At 60.6% G+C, this 22,500-nt stretch overlaps 2 non-coding genes across 2 annotated transcripts; both read left to right on the forward strand.

Annotated features, from left to right (window-relative positions):
- Nucleotides 1–12,212: 12,212 nt before the first annotated feature.
- LOC131867744 (5S ribosomal RNA) lies at nt 12,213–12,331 on the forward strand. Its single transcript, XR_009366276.1, has one exon. It is a non-coding gene; the product is annotated as a 5S ribosomal RNA (ribosomal RNA).
- Nucleotides 12,332–20,148: 7,817 nt separating this feature from the next.
- On the forward strand, nt 20,149–20,267 carry LOC131867769 (5S ribosomal RNA). The gene has a single exon (XR_009366301.1). It is a non-coding gene; the product is annotated as a 5S ribosomal RNA (ribosomal RNA).
- The last annotated feature ends 2,233 nt before the right edge of the window (nt 20,268–22,500 follow it).

The following is a 22,500-nucleotide window of genomic DNA, read 5'->3' on the forward strand; positions in this document are numbered from 1 at the left end:
GCGGTCGCACACCGGGTAAGGGAGTGAGAGCCCCAAACATAGCTGGGCGAGGCGCTCACTCCGCTCTTTAATATCTCGTTAATACCGCCAAGGAAATGGCACAAGCACACACACACAAGCATCCTCGGAAGAGGACAGTTCGAGTGACAGGTCAAATCCAAGAGTTCCGAAGACTACCTCCAGGAACAATCGGGAACAAGACCGATTACAAGTCGTCGAGTCTGTTACTGGGCGAACACGAGATGCGCACAGGAAATCGATCAGCCCTCACAATGGCCCAAGGCCAGAGATCGGACTGCTACGATTTACCCCAACAATCATCGTGCCACTCTTCGCAGAGAGGTGATAGACGCCAACGAGCCCGCGCATAGCAATCGAGGTGTAAAAAGGGCGTTGAAGGCAGGAAGCCTGGACGAAAGAGGCTACGAGGTCACCTCGAAGCGGTCTAAGAATCGGGCGCACTTGGGGCGACTACCAGTGCCAACCCCTTATCCCGCGGTGCGTCCGACACACAGAAATTTCCAAGGCGGCCAAGGAGCCTCCCCGCATAGCAATCGGGGTGTGAGGTTACGGATGCAGCATTGATAGCAATCGAGGTGTGAGGCGAAGGATGCAGAAGTGAGAGCCGAGGGATGTAGCAGAGATAGCAATCGGGGTGTGTGATGCAGAAGAGATAGCAATCGAGGTGTGCGGTGGGAAGGGCCCAGCAGCCAGAATGCATGAAGCGACGGATGAAGCAGTGATGACAACCGGGCTGTGAGGAGAGGAGGGATGCAGCCAAGAAAGCAATCAGGGCTCGAGGCAAGGGATGCATCAAGGATAGCAATCATGTTGTGAGGCGAGATTCCAAAGGCTAAACGTGAGAGGCTGCAGGGTCGACTCAGAGAGGTCTATGCATGTGAGAGGCTGAAAGCAAGGTCGACTCGGAGCGGTCTATGCATCGGGCGCGCTTGGGGCGACTACCAGTGCCAACCCCTTATCCCGCGACGCGTCCGACAAAGAGAACGTTCCAAGGCGGCAGAGGAGGTTACCAGCCGAAGGATGCAGTAGCAATAACAGGTATAGTTCCGCGGCGGCCGAGAAGACTCACCGCATAGGAATCGGGATGCGAGGCGAGGGATGCGGCGGGAAGGCCCCGACGGCTAAACGGAAGAGGCTGCAGGGCCGCCTCGGAATGGTCCAAGCATCGGATGCGATTGGGACGACTACCAGTGCCAACCCCTTATCCCGCGATGCGTCCGATACACAGATAGTTCCAAGGCGGCCGAGGAGCCTCACCGCATATCAATCGGGGTGCGAGGCGAGGGATGGGGCGGGAAGGCCCCAACGGCTAGACGGAAGAGGCTTCAGGGCCACCTCGGAATGGTCCAAGCATCGGACGCGCTTGGGGCGACTGCCAGTGCCAACCCCTTATCCCGCGATGCGTCCGATACACAGATGGTTCCAAGGCGGCCGAGGAGCCTCACCGCATAGCAATCGGGGGTGCGAGGCGAGGGATGGGGCGGGAAGGCCCCAACGGCTAGACGGAAGAGGCTTCAGGGCCGCCTAGGAATGGTCCAAGCATCGGACACGCTTGGGGCGACTACCAGTGACAGCCCCCTATCCCGCGATGCGTCCGATACGAAGATGGTTCCAAGGCGGCCGAGGAGCCTCACCGCATAGCAATCGGGGTGCGAGGTGGGGGATGCGGCGAGATGGCCCCAACGGCTAGACGGAAGAGGCCACAGGGCCGCGTCGGAATAGTCCAAGCATCGGACGCGCTTGGGGCGACTACCAGTGACAACCCCTTATCCCGCGATGCGTCCGATACGAAGATAGTTCCAAGGCGGCCGAGGAGCCTCACCGCATAGCAATCGGGGTGCGAGGTGGGGGATGCGGCGAGATGGCCCCAACGGCTAGACGGAAGAGGCTGCAGGGCCGCCTCGGAATAGTCCAAGCATCGGACGCGCTTGGGGCCACTACCAGTGACAACCCCTTATCCCGCGATGCGTCCGATACGAAGATAGTTCCAAGGCGGCCGAAGAGCCTCACCGCATAGCAATCGGGGTGCGAGGTGGGGGATGCGGCGAGATGGCCCCAACGGCTAGACGGAAGAGGCCACAGGGCCGCCTCGGAATAGTCCAAGCATCGGACGCGCTTGGGGCGACTACCAGTGACAACCCCTTATCCCGCGATGCGTCCGATACGAAGATAGTTCCCAGGCGGCCGAGGAGCCTCACCGCATAGCAATCGGGGTGCGAGGCGAGGGATGCGGCGAGATGGCCCCAAAGGCTAGACGGAAGAGGCTGCAGGGCTGCCTCGGAATAGTCCAAGCATCGGACGCGCTTGGGGCGACTACCACTGCCAACCCCTTATCCCGCGATGCGTCCGATACACAGATAGTTCCGAGGCGGCCGAGGAGGTGGGGGATGCAGCGAGATGGCCCCAACGGCTAGACGGAAGAGGCTGCAGGGCCGCCTCGGAATAGTCCAAGCATCGGACGCGCTTGGGGCGACTACCAGTGACAACCCCTTATCCCGCGATGCGTCCGATACACAGATAGTTCCGAGGCGGCCAAGGAGCCTCACCGCATAGCAATCGTGGTGCGAGGTGGGGGATGCGGCGAGATGGCCCCAACGGCTAGACGGAAGAGGCTGCAGGGCCGCCTCGGAATGGTCCAAGCATCGGATGCGCTTGGGGCGACTACCACTGCCAACCCCTTATCCCGCGATGCGTCCGATACACAGATAGTTCCAAGGCGGCCGAGGAGCCTCACAGCATAGCAATCGGGGTGCGAGGCGAGGGATGCGGCGAGAAAGCCCCAACGGCTAGAGGGAAGAGGCTTCAGGTCCGCCTCGGAATGGTCCAAGCATCGGACGCGCTTGGGGCGACTACCAGTGACAACCCCTTATCCCGCGACGCGTCCGATACACAGATAGTTCCAAGGCGGCCGAGGAGCCTCACCGCATAGCAATCGGGGTGCGAGGCGAGGGATGCGGCGAGAAGGACCCAACGGCTACACGGAAGAGGCTTCGGGGCCGCCTCGGAATGGTCCAAGCATCGGACGCGCTTGGGGCGACTACCAGTGACAACCCCTTATCCCGCGACGCGTCCGATACACAGATAGTTCCAAGGCGGCCGAGGAGCCTCACCGCATAGCAATCGGGGTGCGAGGCGAGGGATGCGGCGAGAAGGACCCAACGGCTAGACGGAAGAGGCTTCGGGGCCGCCTCGGAATGGTCCAAGCATCGGACGCGCTTGGGGCGACTACCAGTGACAACCCCTTATCCCGCGACGCGTCCGATACACAGATAGTTCCAAGGCGGCCGAGGAGCCTCACCGCATAGCAATCGGGGTGCGAGGCGAGGGATGCGGCGAGAAGGACCCAACGGCTAGACGGAAGAGGCTTCGGGTCCGCCTCGGAATGGTCCAAGCATCGGACGCGCTTGGGGCGACTACCAGTGACAACCCCTTATCCCGCGACGCGTCCGATACACAGATAGTTCCAAGGCGGCCGAGGAGCCTCACCGCATAGCAATCGGGGTGCGAGGCGAGGGATGCGGCGAGAAGGACCCAACGGCTAGACGGAAGAGGCTTCGGGTCCGCCTCGGAATGGTCCAAGCATCGGACGCGCTTGGGGCGACTACCAGTGACAACCCCTTATCCCGCGACGCGTCCGATACACAGATAGTTCCAAGGCGGCCGAGGAGCCTCACCGCATAGCAATCGGGGTGCGAGGCGAGGGATGCGGCGAGAAGGACCCAACGGCTAGACGGAAGAGGCTTCGGGTCCGCCTCGGAATGGTCCAAGCATCGGACGCGCTTGGGGCGACTACCAGTGACAACCCCTTATCCCGCGACGCGTCCGATACACAGATAGTTCCGAGGCGGCCGAGGAGCCTCACCGCATAGCAATCGGGGTGCGAGGCGAAGGATGCGGCGAGAAGGACCCAACGGCTAGACGGAAGAGGCTTCGGGTCCGCCTCGGAATGGTCCAAGCATCGGACGCGCTTGGGGCGACTACCAGTGACAACCCCTTATCCCGCGACGCGTCCGATACACAGATAGTTCCAAGGCGGCCGAGGAGCCTCACCGCATAGCAATCGGGGTGCGAGGCGAGGGATGCGGCGAGAAGGACCCAACGGCTAGACGGAAGAGGCTTCAGGGCCGCCTCGGAATGGTCCAAGCATCGAACGCGCTTGGGGCGACTACCAGTGACAACCCCTTATCCCGCGACGCGTCCGATACACAGATAGTTCCGAGGCGGCCGAGGAGCCTCACCGCATAGCAATCGGGGTGCGAGGCGAGGGATGCGGCGAGAAGGACCCAACGGCTAGACGGAAGAGGCTTCAGGGCCGCCTCGGAATGGTCCAAGCATCGGACGCGCTTGGGGCGACTACCAGTGACAACCCCTTATCCCGCGACGCGTCCGATACACAGATAGTTCCGAGGCGGCCGAGGAGCCTCACCGCATAGCAATCGGGGTGCGAGGCGAGGGATGCGGCGAGAAGGACCCAACGGCTAGACCGAAGAGGCTTCAGGGCCGCCTCGGAATGGTCCAAGCATCGGACGCGCTTGGGGCGACTACCAATGACAACCCCTTATCCCGCGACGCGTCCGATACACAGATAGTTCCGAGGCGGCCGAGGAGCCTCACCGCATAGCAATCGGGGTGCGAGGCGAGGGATGCGGCGAGAAGGACCCAACGGCTAGACGGAAGAGGCTTCAGGGCCGCCTCGGAATGGTCCAAGCATCGGACGCGCTTGGGGCGACTACCAGTGACAACCCCTTATCCCGCGACGCGTCCGATACACAGATAGTTCCGAGGCGGCCGAGGAGCCTCACCGCATAGCAATCGGGGTGCGAGGCGAGGGATGCGGCGAGAAGGACCCAACGGCTAGACGGAAGAGGCTTCAGGGCCGCCTCGGAATGGTCCAAGCATCGGACGCGCTTGGGGCGACTACCGTTGCCAACCCCTTATCCCGCGATGCGTCTGATACACAGATAGTTCCGAGGCGGCCGAGGAGCCTCACCGCATAGCAATCGGGTTGCGAGGCAGATTATTGGGAAGGGAACCCCCTGGGATGCGGCTCAAGCAGTGCCCAAAGGGACTGGAATGCGGAATCACATCGAGAGACCCAAATGCTATACGAGGGCTCAAATCGAATTATCGATTTGGCCACGACATGGACGCATCGGAACGACTACCTTTGCCGAACCACTCGCAATTGCATCCATACCGAAACCAATAGACATTTCCGTTAGAGCCCTCGCATAGCATTCGGGAATCTCGCATGCCCCTCTAAATCGACCAATGCTGGCGCTCAATGAAAATCCGAGCGCTACCACCGTTCGAGCGCCAGCATTGGTCGAGTTAGAGGGGCACGGGGGAGAATGCTCCAGTCAACACCTCCCCTATATAAGTTATTTGTCCGATTCTCGCACAACCGTAGTCTGCCTCGTCGAATCAAACAACGGTCCCAGATTCCGACTTCCGTTCCGTAGAGACCCAAAAGCTAGATGGAGGCTCGCAAGAAAGAGAGTCGGCGCATAGCAATCGGGTTTCTCGAACGTTTAGGGACCGAGCTCACTTGCGGATAGGGCAAAATCCGCCAAGCAACCCAAAAGCTAGACGGGGGCTCGAATCGAATCGCCTAGGCGGCCACAACAACGACGTGTTGGATCGACTACCAGTGCCAAACCATTCAGCAAGACTAGTCTGTGTCGAGGCCGGATAGAGATTCTCAGAGAGCGCCCGCATAGCATTTAGGAGACCTGCCGCGTCCCTCACACTCGACAAATGGTGGTGCACGTTTATAAATCCGAGCGATCCCAACCCTTTCAAGCACCAACATCGGTCGAGATAGAGGGGCACGGAGGGGGCTGCGTGAGACAACACAGTCCCCTATATAAGTTATTTGTCCGATTCTCACACATCCGAAGAATGGTCATCAAATCGGACAACAGCCCAAACTTCCGACTTCCGTCCCAGAAAGCCCAAGAGCTATCTAAAACGTTCATGGCCGGAACTCGATCGCGGCTATACCAGTCCGCCAAGCAACCCAAAAGCTAGACTGGAGCTCTAGTCGAATCACCTCTGTGGCCATTGCAAGGACGTGTTGGAGCGACTACCATTGCCGAACCATTCCGCAGGTCGAGTCCATACCAAGGCCGCATAGAGATTCACGATGAGCTCCTGCATAGCAATCAGGAGACTTGCCGTGTCCATCACAATCGATAAATCCTGGTGCAAGATTTTTGCATCCGAGCGCTCCAACCAGTCGAGCACCAGCATCAATCGACATAAACGGGCACGGGGGGAGGATGCTCGAGAACACTACCTCCCCTATATAAGTTATTTGTCCGATTCTCAAGCAGCCGAAGTCTGGTCATCGAATCGGGTCAAAGACCACAACTTCCGACTTTACCCACAATGCAAGTCATCGAATCGAACATCGGCCCCCGAGTCGGACTCCATGCGTATGTCAGGTCATCGGACCCAAATTCCGCCTTCCTGCGCATGGCGGGCCATCAATATCAACTCGGTCATCGGACCCAAACTCCGCCTTTTTGCGTATGGCACGCCTTCAAATCGGTCATCGGACCCAAATTCCGCCTTCCTGTGCATGGCGGGCCATCAACATCAACTCGGTCATCGGACCCAAATTCCGCCTTTCTGCGCATGGCACGCCATCAACTCGGTCATCGGACCCAAATTCCGCCTTCCTGCGCATGGCAGGTCATCGGACACAAATTCAGACCTCGCCAATATGCCTACGTATCGAATCGGTCATCGGACCCAACTTCCGACTTCATCCATACTGTAGGGTCTTTGAGGTTGGCGCGGTGCGCTCAACCCAGGGAGTCGACCCATCGAAGCATACACCTCCCCTATATAAGCTATTTGTCCGATTCCCACACCTGTGTAGTTTGCACCTCTGACCAGGACATCGACCCCAACTTCCGAACTCGACTGCAACGACGGCACCAGCGCCTTGGTGCGCACCTTGCGACGCACAGTCCCAACATTCGCCTTCCTGCACATGGCAGGTCATCGGACCCAAATTCCGACCTCGCGAGTATGCCTACATATCGAATCGGTCATCGGACCCAACTTCCGACTTCATCCATACCGTAGGGTCTTTGAGGTTGGCGCGGTGCGCTCAACCCGGGGAGTCGACCCAACGAAGCATACACCTCCCCTATATAAGCTATTTGTCCGATTCCCACACCTGTGTAGTTTGCACCTCCGATCAAGACATCGACCCCAACTTCCGAACTCGCCTCCAACGACCGAACCAGCGCCTTGGTGCGCACCTTGCAACGCACAGTGCCAACATTCGCCTTCCTGCACGTGGCAGGTCATCGGACCCAAATTCCGACCTCGCGAGTATGCCTACATATCGAATCGGTCATCGGACCCAACTTCCGACTTCATCCATACCGTAGGGTCTTTGAGGTTGGCGCGGTGCGCTCAACCCGGGGAGTCGACCCAACGAAGCATACACCTCCCCTATATAAGCTATTTGTCCGATTCCCACACCTGTGTAGCTTGCACCTCCGATCAGGACATCGACCCCAACTTCCGAACTCGACTAAAAAGACCGCACCAGCGCCTTGGTGTGCACCTTGCAACGCACAGTGTCAACATTCGCCTTCCTGCACATGGCAGGTCATCGGACCCAAATTCCGACCTCATGAGCATACCTACTAATCGAATCGGTCATCGGACCCAACTTCCGACTTCATCCATACCGTAGGGTCTTTGAGGTTGGCGCGGTGCGCTTAACCTGGGGAGTCGACCCATCGAAGCATACACCTCCCCTATATAAGCTATTTGTCCGATTCCGACACCTGTGTAGTTTGCACCTCCGCTCAGGACATCGACCCCAACTTCCGAACTCGCCTGCAACGACCGAACCAGCGCCTTGGTGCGCACCAAAAGTGCGCACTTTTGGAGGGCACTTTTCTGCGCTCCAAAGGTGCGCACTTTTGGAGGGCACTTTTTGGAGGGCACTTTTCTGCGCTCCAAAGGTGCGCACTTTTGGAGGGCACTTTTTGGAGGGCACTTTTCTGCGCTCCAAAGGTGCGCACTTTTGGAGGGCACTTTTTGGAGGGCACTTTTCTGCGCTCCAAAGGTGCGCACTTTTGGAGGGCACTTTTTGGAGGGCACTTTTCTGCGCTCCAAAGGTGCGCACTTTTGGAGGGCACTTTTTGGAGGGCACTTTTCTGCGCTCCAAAGGTGCGCACTTTTGGAGGGCACTTTTTGGAGGGCACTTTTCTGCGCTCCAAAGGTGCGCACTTTTGGAGGGCACTTTTTGGAGGGCACTTTTCTGCGCTCCAAAGGTGCGCACTTTTGGAGGGCACTTTTTGGAGGGCACTTTTCTGCGCTCCAAAGGTGCGCACTTTTGGAGGGCACTTTTTGGAGGGCACTTTTCTGCGCTCCAAAGGTGCGCACTTTTGGAGGGCACTTTTGTGCACTCCAAAGGTGCGCACTTTTGGAGGGCACTTTTCCTGTGCTCCAAAGGTGCACACCTAGGTGAGCACCTTCGACCACACCTTGTAGCACACCAAACTCTGACTTTCGACTTCATCCGCAATGCAGGGTCTTTGAGGTTGGCGCAATGCGCACAACCAGGGGAGTCGACCCATCAAACCCAACACCTCCCCTATATAAGCTATTTGTCTGATTCTCATACATGCGTAGCCTGCAGGAGCAATTAGGACATCGACCCCAACTTTCGGCTTCTAAACGAAAACAAGGTCTTTGAGGTTGGTGTAATGCGAACAACTAGGGGAGTCAACCCATCAAACCCAACACCTCCCCTATATAAGCTATTTGTCTGATTCTCATACATGTGTAGTCTACAGGAGCAATTAGGACATCGACCCCAACTTTTGACTTCTTAACGAAAACAAGGTCTTTGAGGTTGACGTAATGCGCACAACCAGGGGAGTCGACCCATCAAACCCAACACCTCCCCTATATAAGCTATTTGTCCGATTCTCATACATGTGTAGCCTGCAGGAGCCATTAGGACATTGACCCCAACTTTTGACTTCTTAACGAAAACAAGGTCTTTGAGGTTGGCGTAATGCGCACAACCAAGGGAGTTGACCCATCAAACCCAACACCTCCCCTATATAAGCTATTTGTCTGATTCTCATACATGTGTAGCCTGCAACAACGATTAGGACATCCACCCCAACTTCTGAATTCGTCTGCGTTGACCGCACCAAAGGTGCACGCCTTGGTGCTCACCAAAATCCGACTTCCGACTTCTTCTGCTATGCGGGGTCTTTGAGGTTGGCGCAGTGCGCACAACCAGGGGAGTCAACCCACCGAATGCAACACCTCCCCTATATAAGCTATTTGTCTGATTCTCATACATGCGTAGACTGCAGCAATGATTAGGACATCCACCCCAACTTTTGACTTCTTAAACAAGACAGGGTCTTTGAAGTTGGTGCAGTGCACACAACCAGGGGAGTCGACCCATCAAACGCAACACCTCCCCTATATAAAGCTATTTGTCCGATTCTCATACGTGTAGTCTGCAGCAGCGATTAGGACATCGACCCCAACTTCCGAATTCGTTTGCATTGACCGCACCAAAGGTGCACGCCTTGGTGTGCACCCTGGAGTGCACTTTGGTGCTCACCTCGGTGCACACTTTGGTGTGCACCTCGGTGTGCACCAAAGGTGCGCACCTTGGAGCGCACCAAAGGTGTACACTTTGGAGCGCACCACATAGGGTCTTTGAGAGGTTGGCGCAGTGCGCACACCAAGGTGGGTGTTGAGGTGCGTGCCGAGGTGGGTGGGTGCTAGGGTGCGCTCCATGGTGGGTGCCAGGGTGGGTGCGTGCTAGGGTGGATTCCAAAGAGGGTCATAGGGTGGGTGCCAAGGTGGGTTGGTGATATAGTGGGTTCAAAGGTGGGTACTAGGGTGGGTTCCAAGGTGGGTCACAAGTTGGGTGCCAGGATGCGTGGGTGTTAGGTTGGGTGCCAAGGTGGGCTCCTGCGTGGGTGGGTGCTAGGGTGGGTTTCAAGGTGGACGCGAGGGCGGGTGCCAAGGTGGGTAACAAGTTGGGTGTTAGGATGGGTGAGTGCTAGAGTGGGTGCCAAGGTGGGTGGGTGCTAAGGTGGATGCCAAGGTGGTTCACAGGGTGGGTGGGTTCTAGGGTGAGTTCCAAGGTGGGTCACAGGTTCAGTGCTAGGGTGGGTGTCAAGGCGGGTGTCGAGGTGCCTGGGTGCTAGGGTGTGGATGCCAATGTGGGTCATAGGGTGGGTACTAGGGTGGGCTGCAATGTGGGTGCCAAGGTGGGTAACATGCTCGGTGGGTTCTAAATTGGGTGCCAGGGTGGGTGTGCACCCACCTTACCCGAGGTGGGTGCCAAGGTGCCAGTGTGGGTGGGTGCTAAGGTGGATGCCAAGGTGGGTGAGAAGGTGGGTGATAGGTTGAGTGGTAGGATGGGTGGGTGCCAAGATGGGTCACAGGGTGGGTGCAAGGGTGGGTAGGTGCTAGGGTTGGTGTCAGGGTGGGTGGGTGCTAGGTTGGGTTCCAAGGTGGGTGCGAGGGTGAGTGTCAAGGTGGGTCACAGGTTAGGTGCTAGGATGGGTGAGTGCTAGGGTGCAAAGGTGCCAGGGTGGGTGCTAGGATGGGTCGATGCTAGGGTGAGTGGCAAGGTGGGTCCACAAGTGTCAAGGTGGGTGCCGAGGTGGGTGCCAAGTCGGCGACTGCTATGGTGGATGCCAAGGTGGGTCACGGGGTGGGTGCCAAGTTGCTAGGTTGGGTTCCAAGGTGGGTGCCAACGTGGGTGCTAGGGTGCGTGGGTTAAAGGGTGTGTCACAACGTGGGTGCCAGGATGGGTGCGCACCCACACTGGCCAAGACGGGTGCGGGTGCAAGGTTGGGTTCCAAGCCCGGTCACAGGCTGGGTGCTAGGATGGGTGGGTGCCAAGGTGGGCACCAGGGTGGGTGCACCCACCCTGGCCAAGGTGGGTCACGGGGTGGGTCCTAGGGTGGGTAACGGGGTGGGTACTAAGGTGCGTGCCAAGGTGGGTCATAGGGTGGGTGCCAAGGTGGGCACCAGGGTGGGTGTGCACCAACCCTAGCCAGGGTAGGTCACGGGGTGGTTGTCGGGGTGGGCGTCAAGGAGCCAAGGTGGGTGGCAAGTAGCCAAGTTGCGTGCCAAGGTGGGTGTCAGGGTGGGTGCCAAGGATCCAAGGTGGGTGCCAAGGAACCAAGGTGGGTGTCTGGGTGGGTGCCGAGGTGGGAGCCAGGGTGGGTCCCAAGGTGAGTGCAAAGGTGGGTGCCAGGGTCAAGGTGAGTGCCAATGTGGGTTCCAAGGTGCCAGGGTCAGGGTGAGTGCCAATGTGGGTTCAAAGGTGCTAAGTTGGGTGCGAGGTTGGGTGCGAGGGTGGGTGGGTGCCAAGGTGTGCTAGGTGGAAGCCCGGGTGGGTCGGCATCCCATGGGTGTCGAGTTGGGTGCCTGATGGGTGCTTCTTGTCAAGTTTTAGTCGTCGGGACTCATTTCGAGCCTTAGAGGTCGTTTCTTGTCCGGTTGCCCTGTCTTCGACCTGGGAACCCAATTTTGGTCCTCGGGTCCCATTTTTTTTTGTCTCGCATCCCACTTTTGGCCTGTGGCCTTTTCGGGGTCGATTCTCGTTTTGGGCATCAGAGCATGTTTCTTCTCCTAAAACCCAATATTTGTTTATTAAGTCTCGGAACACATTTTTGTTCTCGTGGACCCATCATGGGTCTTGGAACGCATTTGTGGTCCTTGGGTCCCATTTTGCATCCCGAAACTTGTGTTTTGGTGCTTGATCCCTATTTTGGGTGCCCACCTTGCACCAAGTGCGCACCCGGGGCAAACCGAGCGCCTTGGTGCACCGGGGCAAGATCGAGCGTGCACCCGAGGCGCCCCGAACATGCACCAAGGTGCACTCGGCCCACATGTGAGCGCAGGTCGTTGCGCCCGAGGTGGTGTGTGGGCACCGCGTTGCAGACGGGACACTGCACGCACACGACGCCCCCTCCAGGTGCACGCACGTAGGCCGGGCCGGGTGCACACCCGACGCCCTAGCAAGGTGCGCGCACCCGGGCAGGGCTCACACTTGGCGAACGGGGCGCACTTCGCGAGGGAGGGTGTGCACCTCGACGGGGGTGGGTGGCCGGGGTGGATTCGCACGTGGGTCGCGGTTTGCTAAGTACACACTGCGACAAGCTCATAACGGGTGCGATCATACCAGCATTAGTGCACCGGATCCCATCAGAACTCCGCAGTTAAGCGCGCTTGGGCCGGAGTAGTACTGGGATGGGTGACCTCCCGGGAAGTCCCGGTGTTGCACCCTTTTTTAGTTTTTCGCCGGGCGTCGCAATGCTATTTGAATAAACCTTTTGCCCGTTTGCGTTCTCGTCGGGGCCGGGCCGGGCCGGGGTGCGCTGCCCGCACTACCGCGCGCGCGGGGGCGACACCGAGCGCGCACCCGAGGCACCCCGAGCACACAGGCCACGGTGCAACCCGGGCGTTGTGCGCGCACCCCGGTGCGCCCGAGGTGCTGCGCGCGCACCCAGGTGAAATCGGTGTGCACCTCGGCCAGTGCGCGCTCGGTCGAGTCGCGCACGTTGGCCAAGGTGCACGGTGATGTTTCTTACTCTAAGGTTCCGCACCAGACGCCCGGGACAGGTGAGCGAAGCTGGGCGGGGCCGGGTGCGCGGCCGGGGCAGGTGCACGCAGCTGGAGAGAGCTTTGGAGCACACTTCGGAGCGCACCAATGATGCGCTCCATTCAAAAGTTTCCTGAAAAGGCAAAAAAAGTTGAGATTATAGAATTTCCCACTTGAGAGATTGTAAAAAAAAAAAATTTAAAATGAAGGAAACGCGGGTGCCAAGGTGTGCGCAGCCCAGCCAAGGTGTGCGCACCAAGGCGCCCACCCTGGCGAAGGTGCACGCAAGGTGCGCACCCGAGGCAAACCGGACAATTAACCCAACTTTCGACTTCGCGCGCACCTTGGAGCGCACTTCGGAGCGCTCCTTGGTGCGCACCAATCTTGGGCACCTCGGAGTGCACCATGGCGCCCACCAAGGTGCGCACCCGGGGCAAACCGAGCTCCGACTTCGTGCGCACCTTGGAGCGCACGAAAGGTGCGCACCATGGCGCCCACCAAGGTGCGCAGCCCAGCCAAGGCGTGCGCATCAAGGTGCGCACCCTGGCGAAGGTGCGCACCCGGGGCAAACCGAGCTCCGACTTCGTGCGCACCTTGGAGCGCACAAAAGGTGCGCAACCCAGCCAAGGTGTGCGCACCCCGGTCAAACCGAGCTCCGAATCGTGCGCACCAGAGGTGCACGCCATCGTGCGCACCTTGGAGCACACTTCGGAGCCCTCCTTGGTGCGCGCCGATGTTGCGCACCTCGGAGCGCACCCGGGGAAAACAATGCAATTAACCCGACTTTCGACTTCGTGGGCACCTCGGAGCGCTCTCGGGTTCGCACCTCGGAGCACACCGAGGTGCGCACCTTTGATGCGCTGCCTTCACCAATTTCCAGAAAAGGCAAGAAAACATTGAGAAGGTGTGCGCACCGAGGTGCCCACCCTGGCGAAGGTGCACGCGAGGTGCGCACCCGGGGCAAACCGGGCTCCGACTTCGTGCACGCCGCACCTTGGAGCACACTTCGGAGCGCTCCTTGGTGCGCACCAGGGCGCGCAACCCAGCCGAGGTGCCCACCCCGGCGAAGGTGCACGCGAGGTGCGCACCCGGGGCAAACCGGGCTCCGACTTCGTGCACGCCATGGTGCCCACCGCGGCGAAGGTGCACGCGAGGTGCGCACCCGGGGCAAACCGGGCTCCGACTTCGTGCACGCCGCACCTTGGAGCACACTTCGGAGCGCTCCTTGGTGCGCACCATGGTGCCCACCAGGGCGCGCAACCCCGCCGAAGGTGCACGCGAGGTGCGCACCCGGGGCAAACCGGGCTCCGACTTCGTGCACGCCGCACCTTGGAGCACACTTCGGAGCGCTCCTTGGTGCGCACCATGGTTCCCACCAGGGCGCGCAACCCCGCCGAAGGTGCACGCGAGGTGCGCACCCGGGGCAAACCGGGCTCCGACTTCGTGCACGCCATGGTGCGCACCGCGGCGAAGGTGCGCACCCGGGGCAAACCGGGCTCCGACTTCGTGCACGCCGCACCTTGGAGCACACTTCGGAGCGCTCCTTGGTGCGCACCAGGGCGCGCAACCCAGCCGAGGTGCCCACCCCGGCGAAGGTGCACGCGAGGTGCGTACCCGGGGCAAACCGGGCTCCGACTTCGTGCACGCCGCACCTTGGAGCACACTTCGGAGCGCTCCTTGGTGCGCACCATGGTGCCCACCAGGCCGCGCAACCCAGCCAAGGTGTGCGCACCAAGGTGCACGCGAGGTGCGCACCCGGGGCAAACCGGGGTCCGACTTCGTGCACGCCGCACCTTGGAGCACACATCGGGGCGCTCCCGGGTTCGCACCGGCGTTGCGCACCGTGGTGGGCACCTCGGAGCACACCAAGGTGGGCAGCGAGGTGCGCACCTTTGATGCGATGCCTTCACTAATTTCCATAAAAGGCAAAAAAAAAACGAGATTTTAAAATTTCCGTTTTGAAAGATAGTGAGAAAAAGGGAATGCTGGTGCCATCTTGAGCCCGCCCTGGTGCGCAGCCCAGCCAAGGTGTGCGCACCAAGGTGCCCACCCTGGCGAAGGTGCGCGCCCGGGCAATTAATCCAACTTCCAACTTCGCGCGCGCCAGGGTGGGAGCGCACCCAACAACCGGGCCTGGGAAGAGCCAATGCGAGAAACCCCACCAAACGCTCTGACAAAAAAAGAGGGGGCGCTCCAGTAACCCCGCTTCGGAGCGCACCCTGGGCAAACCCAGCCAAGGTGCCCACCCCGGCCAAGGTGCAGGCGAGGTGCGCACCCGGGGCAAACCGGGCTCCGACAACGTGCACGCCGCACCTTGGAGCACACTTCGTAGCGCTCCCGGGTGCGCACCTCAGAGCACACCAAGGTGGGCAGCGAGGTGCGCACCTTTGATGCGCTGCCTTCACTAATTTCCAGAAAAGGCAAAAAAAAAAGGAGATTTTAAAATTTCCGTTTTGAAAGATAGTGAAAAAAACGGAACGCGCGTGCCATCTTGAGCCCGCCCTGGTGCGCAGCCCAGGTAAGGTGCCCACCCTGGCAAAGGTGCGCACCCGGGCAATTAACCCTACTTCCGACTTCGTGCGCGCCAGGGTGGCAACCGGGCCTCGGAAGAGCCAATGCGAGAAACCCCACCAAACGCTCCGACAAAAAAAGAGGCGGCGCTCCAATAACCCCGCTTCGGAGCGCAGCCGGGGCAAACCCAGCCAAGGTGCCCACCCCGACGAAGGTGCACGCGAGGTGCGCACCCGGGGCAAACCGGGCTCCGACAACGTGCACGCAGCACCTTGGAGCACACTTCGAAGCACTCCCGGGTGCCCACCGGCGTTGCGCACCGTGGTGGGCAGCGAGGTGCGCACCTTTGATGCGCTGCCTTCACTAATTTCCAGAAAAAGGCAAAAAAAAATGAGATTTTAAAATTTCCGTTTTGAAAGATAGTGAAAAAAAAGGAACGCGGGTGCCATCTTGAGCCCGCCCTGGTGCGCAGCCCAGGCAAGGCATGCGCACCAAGGTGCCCACCCGAGGTGCACACCCGGGGCAAACCGGGCTCCGACTTCGTGCAGGCCGCACCTTGGAGCACACTTCGGAGCGCTCCTTGGTGCGCACCATGGTGCCCACCAGGGCGCGCAACCCAGCCAAGGTCTGCACACCAAGGTGCCCACCCCGGCGAAGGTGCACGCGAGGTGCGCACCCGGGGCAAACCGGGCTCCGACTTCGTGCACGCCATGGTGCCCACCGCGGCGAAGGTGCACGCGAGGTGCGCACCCGGGGCAAACCGGGCTCCGACTTCGTGCACGCCGCACCTTGGAGCACACTTCGGAGCGCTCCTTGGTGCGCACCATGGTGCCCACCAGGGCGCGCAACCCAGCCAAGGTGTGCGCACCAAGGTGCACGCGAGGTGCGCACCCGGGGCAAACCGGGGTCCGACTTCGTGCACGCCGCACCTTGGAGCACACATCGGAGCGCTCCCAGGTTCGCACCAGCGTTGCGCACCTTTGATGCGCTGCCTTCACTAATTTCCAGAAAAGGCAAAAAAAAACGAGATTTTAAAATTTCCGTTCTGAAAGATAGTGAAAAAAACGGAACGCGGGTGCCATCTTGAGCCCTTCCTGGTGCGCAGCCCAGGCAAGTTGTGCGCACCAAGGTGCCCACCCTGGCGGAGGTGCGCGCCCGGGGCAATCCGGGCTCCGACTTCGTGCACTGCATGGTGCCCACCAAGGCGCGCAACCCAGCCAAGGTGCCCACCGCAGCGAAGGTGCACGCGAGGTGCGCACCCGAGGTGCACACCCGGGGCAAACCGGGCTCCGACTTCGTGCACGCCGCACCTTGGAGCACACTTCAGAGCGCTCCTTGGTGCGCACCAGGGCGCGCAACCCAGCCGAGGTGCCCACCCCGGCGAAGGTGCACGCGAGGTGCGCACCCGGGGCAAACCGGGCTCCGACTTCGTGCACGCCATGGTGCCCACCGCGGCGAAGGTGCGCACCCGGGGCAAACCGGGCTCCGACTTCGTGCACGCCGCACCTTGGAGCACACTTCGGAGCGCTCCTTGGTGCGCACCATGGTGCCCACCAGGCCGCGCAACCCAGCCAAGGTGTGCGCACCAAGGTGCACGCGAGGTGCGCACCCGGGGCAAACCGGGGTCCGACTTCGTGCACGCCGCACCTTGGAGCACACATCGGGGCGCTCCCGGGTTCGCACCGGCGTTGCGCACCGTGGTGGGCACCTCGGAGCACACCAAGGTGGGCAGCGAGGTGCGCACCTTTGATGCGATGCCTTCACTAATTTCCATAAAAGGCAAAAAAAAAACGAGATTTTAAAATTTCCGTTTTGAAAGATAGTGAGAAAAAGGGAATGCTGGTGCCATCTTGAGCCCGCCCTGGTGCGCAGCCCAGCCAAGGTTTGCGCACCAAGGTGCCCACCCTGGCGAAGGTGCGCGCCCGGGCAATTAACCCAACTTCCAACTTCGCGCGCGCCAGGGTGGGAGCGCACCCAACAACCGGGCCTGGGAAGAGCCAATGCGAGAAACCCCACCAAACTCTCTGACAAAAAAAGAGGGGGCGCTCCAGTAACCCCGCTTCGGAGCGCACCCTGGGCAAACCCAGCCAAGGTGCCCACCCCGGCCAAGGTGCAGGCGAGGTGCGCACCCGGGGCAAACCGGGCTCCGACAACGTGCACGCCGCACCTTGGAGCACACTTCGTAGCGCTCCCGGGTGCGCACCTCAGAGCACACCAAGGTGGGCAGCGAGGTGCGCACCTTTGATGCGCTGCCTTCACTAATTTCCAGAAAAGGCAAAAAAAAAAGGAGATTTTAAAATTTCCGTTTTGAAAGATAGTGAAAAAAACGGAACGCGCGTGCCATCTTGAGCCCGCCCTGGTGCGCAGCCCAGGTAAGGTGCCACCCTGGCAAAGGTGCGCACCCGGGCAATTAACCCTACTTCCGACTTCGTGCGCGCCAGGGTGGCAACCGGGCCTCGGAAGAGCCAATGCGAGAAACCCCACCAAACGCTCCGACAAAAAAAGAGGCGGCGCTCCAATAACCCCGCTTCGGAGCGCAGCCGGGGCAAACCAAGCCAAGGTGCCCACCCCGACGAAGGTGCACGCGAGGTGCGCACCCGGGGCAAACCGGGCTCCGACAACGTGCACGCAGCACCTTGGAGCACACTTCGAAGCACTCCCGGGTGCCCACCGGCGTTGCGCACCGTGGTGGGCAGCGAGGTGCGCACCTTTGATGCGCTGCCTTCACTAATTTCCAGAAAAAGGCAAAAAAAAATGAGATTTTAAAATTTCCGTTTTGAAAGATAGTGAAAAAAAAGGAACGCGGGTGCCATCTTGAGCCCGCCCTGGTGCGCAGCCCAGGCAAGGCATGCGCACCAAGGTGCCCACCCGAGGTGCACACCCGGGGCAAACCGGGCTCCGACTTCGTGCAGGCCGCACCTTGGAGCACACTTCGGAGCGCTCCTTGGTGCGCACCATGGTGCCCACCAGGGCGCACCCGAGGCAAACCGGGCTCCGACTTCGTGCACGCCGCACCTTGGAGCACACATCGGAGCGCTCCCAGGTTCGCACCAGCGTTGCGCACCTTTGATGCGCTGCCTTCACTAATTTCCAGAAAAGGCAAAAAAAAACGATATTTTAAAATTTCCGTTCTGAAAGATAGTGAAAAAAACGGAACGCGGGTGCCATCTTGAGCCCTTCCTGATGCGCAGCCCAGGCAAGTTGTGCGCACCAAGGTGCCCACCCTGGCGGAGGTGCGCGCCCGGGGCAAACCGGGCTCCGACTTCGTGCACTGCATGGTGCCCACCAAGGCGCGCAACCCAGCCAAGGTGCCCACCGCAGCGAAGGTGCACGCGAGGTGCGCACCCGAGGTGCACACCCGGGGCAAACCGGGCTCCGACTTCGTGCACGCCGCACCTTGGAGCACACTTCAGAGCGCTCCTTGGTACGCACCAGGGCGCGCAACCCAGCCAAGGTGCTCACCCCGGCGAAGGTGCACGCGAGGTGCGCACCCGGGGCAAACCGGGCTCGGACTTCGTGCACGCCGCACCTTGGAGCACACATCGGAGCGCTCCCGGGTTCGCACCAGCATTGCGCACCTTTGATGCGCTGCCTTCACTAATTTCCAGAAAAGGCAAAAAAAAGAAAAAAATGAGATTTTAAAATTTCCGTTTTGAAAGATAGTGAAAAAAACGGAACGCGGGTGCCATCTTGAGCCCGCCCTGGTGTGCAGCCCAGGCAAGTTGTGCGCACCAAGGCACCCACCCTGGCCAAGGTGGGTCACGGGGTGGGTCCTAGGGTGGGTAACGGGGTGGGTACTAAGGTGCGTGCCAAGGTGGGTCATAGGGTGGGTGCCAAGGTGGGCACCAGGGTGGGTGTGCACCAACCCTAGCCAGGGTAGGTCACGGGGTGGTTGTCGGGGTGGGCGTCAAGGAGCCAAGGTGGGTGGCAAGTAGCCAAGTTGCGTGCCAAGGTGGGTGTCGGGGTGGGTGCCAAGGATCCAAGGTGGGTGCCAAGGAACCAAGGTGGGTGTCTGGGTGGGTGCCGAGGTGGGAGCCAGGGTGGGTCCCAAGGTGAGTGCAAAGGTGGGTGCCAGGGTCAAGGTGAGTGCCAATGTGGGTTCCAAGGTGCCAGGGTCAGGGTGAGTGCCAATGTGGGTTCAAAGGTGCTAAGTTGGGTGCGAGGTTGGGTGCGAGGGTGGGTGGGTGCCAAGGTGTGCTAGGTGGAAGCCCGGGTGGGTCGGCATCCCATGGGTGTCGAGTTGGGTGCCTGATGGGTGCTTCTTGTCAAGTTTTAGTCGTCGGGACTCATTTCGAGCCTTAGAGGTCGTTTCTTGTCCGGTTGCCCTGTCTTCGACCTGGGAACCCAATTTTGGTCCTCGGGTCCCATTTTTTTTTGTCTCGCATCCCACTTTTGGCCTGTGGCCTTTTCGGGGTCGATTCTCGTTTTGGGCATCAGAGCATGTTTCTTCTCCTAAAACCCAATATTTGTTTATTAAGTCTCGGAACACATTTTTGTTCTCGTGGACCCATCATGGGTCTTGGAACGCATTTGTGGTCCTTGGGTCCCATTTTGCATCCCGAAACTTGTGTTTTGGTGCTTGATCCCTATTTTGGGTGCCCACCTTGCACCAAGTGCGCACCCGGGGCAAACCGAGCGCCTTGGTGCACCGGGGCAAGATCGAGCGTGCACCCGAGGCGCCCCGAACATGCACCAAGGTGCACTCGGCCCACATGTGAGCGCAGGTCGTTGCGCCCGAGGTGGTGTGTGGGCACCGCGTTGCAGACGGGACACTGCACGCACACGACGCCCCCTACAGGTGCACGCACGTAGGCCGGGCCGGGTGCACACCCGACGCCCTAGCAAGGTGCGCGCACCCGGGCAGGGCTCACACTTGGCGAACGGGGCGCACTTCGCGAGGGAGGGTGTGCACCTCGACGGGGGTGGGTGGCCGGGGTGGATTCGCACGTGGGTCGCGGTTTGCTAAGTACACACTGCGACAAGCTCATAACGGGTGCGATCATACCAGCGTTAGTGCACCGGATCCCATCAGAACTCCGCAGTTAAGCGCGCTTGGGCCGGAGTAGTACTGGGATGGGTGACCTCCCGGGAAGTCCCGGTGTTGCACCCTTTTTTAGTTTTTCGCCGGGCATCGCAATGCTATTTGAATAAACCTTTTGCCCGTTTGCGTTCTCGTCGGGGCCGGGCCGGGCCGGGGTGCGCTGCCCGCACTACCGCGCGCGCGGGGGCGACACCGAGCGCGCACCCGAGGCGCCCCGAGCACACAGGCCACGGTGCAACCCGGGCGTTGTGCGCGCACCCCGGTGCGCCCGAGGTGCTGCGCGCGCACCCAGGTGAAATCGGTGTGCACCTCGGCCAGTGCGCGCTCGGTCGAGTCGCGCACGTTGGCCAAGGTGCACGGTGATGTTTCTTACTCTAAGGTTCCGCACCAGACGCCCGGGACAGGTGAGCGAAGCTGGGCGGGGCCGGGTGCGCGGCCGGGGCAGGTGCACGCAGCTGGAGAGAGCTTTGGAGCACACTTCGGAGCGCACCAATGATGCGCTCCATTCAAAAGTTTCCTGAAAAGGCAAAAAAAGTTGAGATTATAGAATTTCCCACTTGAGAGATTGTAAAAAAAAAAAATTTAAAATGAAGGAAACGCGGGTGCCAAGGTGTGCGCAGCCCAGCCAAGGTGTGCGCACCAAGGCGCCCACCCTGGCGAAGGTGCACGCAAGGTGCGCACCCGAGGCAAACCGGACAATTAACCCAACTTTCGACTTCGCGCGCACCTTGGAGCGCACTTCGGAGCGCTCCTTGGTGCGCACCAATCTTGGGCACCTCGGAGTGCACCATGGCGCCCACCAAGGTGCGCACCCGGGGCAAACCGAGCTCCGACTTCGTGCGCACCTTGGAGCGCACGAAAGGTGCGCACCATGGCGCCCACCAAGGTGCGCAGCCCAGCCAAGGCGTGCGCATCAAGGTGCGCACCCTGGCGAAGGTGCGCACCCGGGGCAAACCGAGCTCCGACTTCGTGCGCACCTTGGAGCGCACAAAAGGTGCGCAACCCAGCCAAGGTGTGCGCACCCCGGTCAAACCGAGCTCCGAATCGTGCGCACCAGAGGTGCACGCCATCGTGCGCACCTTGGAGCACACTTCGGAGCCCTCCTTGGTGCGCGCCGATGTTGCGCACCTCGGAGCGCACCCGGGGAAAACAATGCAATTAACCCGACTTTCGACTTCGTGGGCACCTCGGAGCGCTCTCGGGTTCGCACCTCGGAGCACACCGAGGTGCGCACCTTTGATGCGCTGCCTTCACCAATTTCCAGAAAAGGCAAGAAAACATTGAGAAGGTGTGCGCACCGAGGTGCCCACCCTGGCGAAGGTGCACGCGAGGTGCGCACCCGGGGCAAACCGGGCTCCGACTTCGTGCACGCCGCACCTTGGAGCACACTTCGGAGCGCTCCTTGGTGCGCACCAGGGCGCGCAACCCAGCCGAGGTGCCCACCCCGGCGAAGGTGCACGCGAGGTGCGCACCCGGGGCAAACCGGGCTCCGACTTCGTGCACGCCATGGTGCCCACCGCGGCGAAGGTGCACGCGAGGTGCGCACCCGGGGCAAACCGGGCTCCGACTTCGTGCACGCCGCACCTTGGAGCACACTTCGGAGCGCTCCTTGGTGCGCACCATGGTGCCCACCAGGGCGCGCAACCCCGCCGAAGGTGCACGCGAGGTGCGCACCCGGGGCAAACCGGGCTCCGACTTCGTGCACGCCGCACCTTGGAGCACACTTCGGAGCGCTCCTTGGTGCGCACCATGGTGCCCACCAGGGCGCGCAACCCCGCCGAAGGTGCACGCGAGGTGCGCACCCGGGGCAAACCGGGCTCCGACTTCGTGCACGCCGCACCTTGGAGCACACTTCGGAGCGCTCCTTGGTGCGCACCAGGGCGCGCAACCCAGCCGAGGTGCCCACCCCGGCGAAGGTGCACGCGAGGTGCGTACCCGGGGCAAACCGGGCTCCGACTTCGTGCACGCCGCACCTTGGAGCACACTTCGGAGCGCTCCTTGGTGCGCACCATGGTGCCCACCAGGCCGCGCAACCCAGCCAAGGTGTGCGCACCAAGGTGCACGCGAGGTGCGCACCCGGGGCAAACCGGGGTCCGACTTCGTGCACGCCGCACCTTGGAGCACACATCGGGGCGCTCCCGGGTTCGCACCGGCGTTGCGCACCGTGGTGGGCACCTCGGAGCACACCAAGGTGGGCAGCGAGGTGCGCACCTTTGATGCGATGCCTTCACTAATTTCCATAAAAGGCAAAAAAAAAACGAGATTTTAAAATTTCCGTTTTGAAAGATAGTGAGAAAAAGGG

The sequence above is a fragment of the Cryptomeria japonica genome, unplaced genomic scaffold (assembly GCF_030272615.1).
Source record: "Cryptomeria japonica unplaced genomic scaffold, Sugi_1.0 HiC_scaffold_183, whole genome shotgun sequence".
Taxonomy (NCBI): Eukaryota; Viridiplantae; Streptophyta; class Pinopsida; order Cupressales; family Cupressaceae; genus Cryptomeria; species Cryptomeria japonica.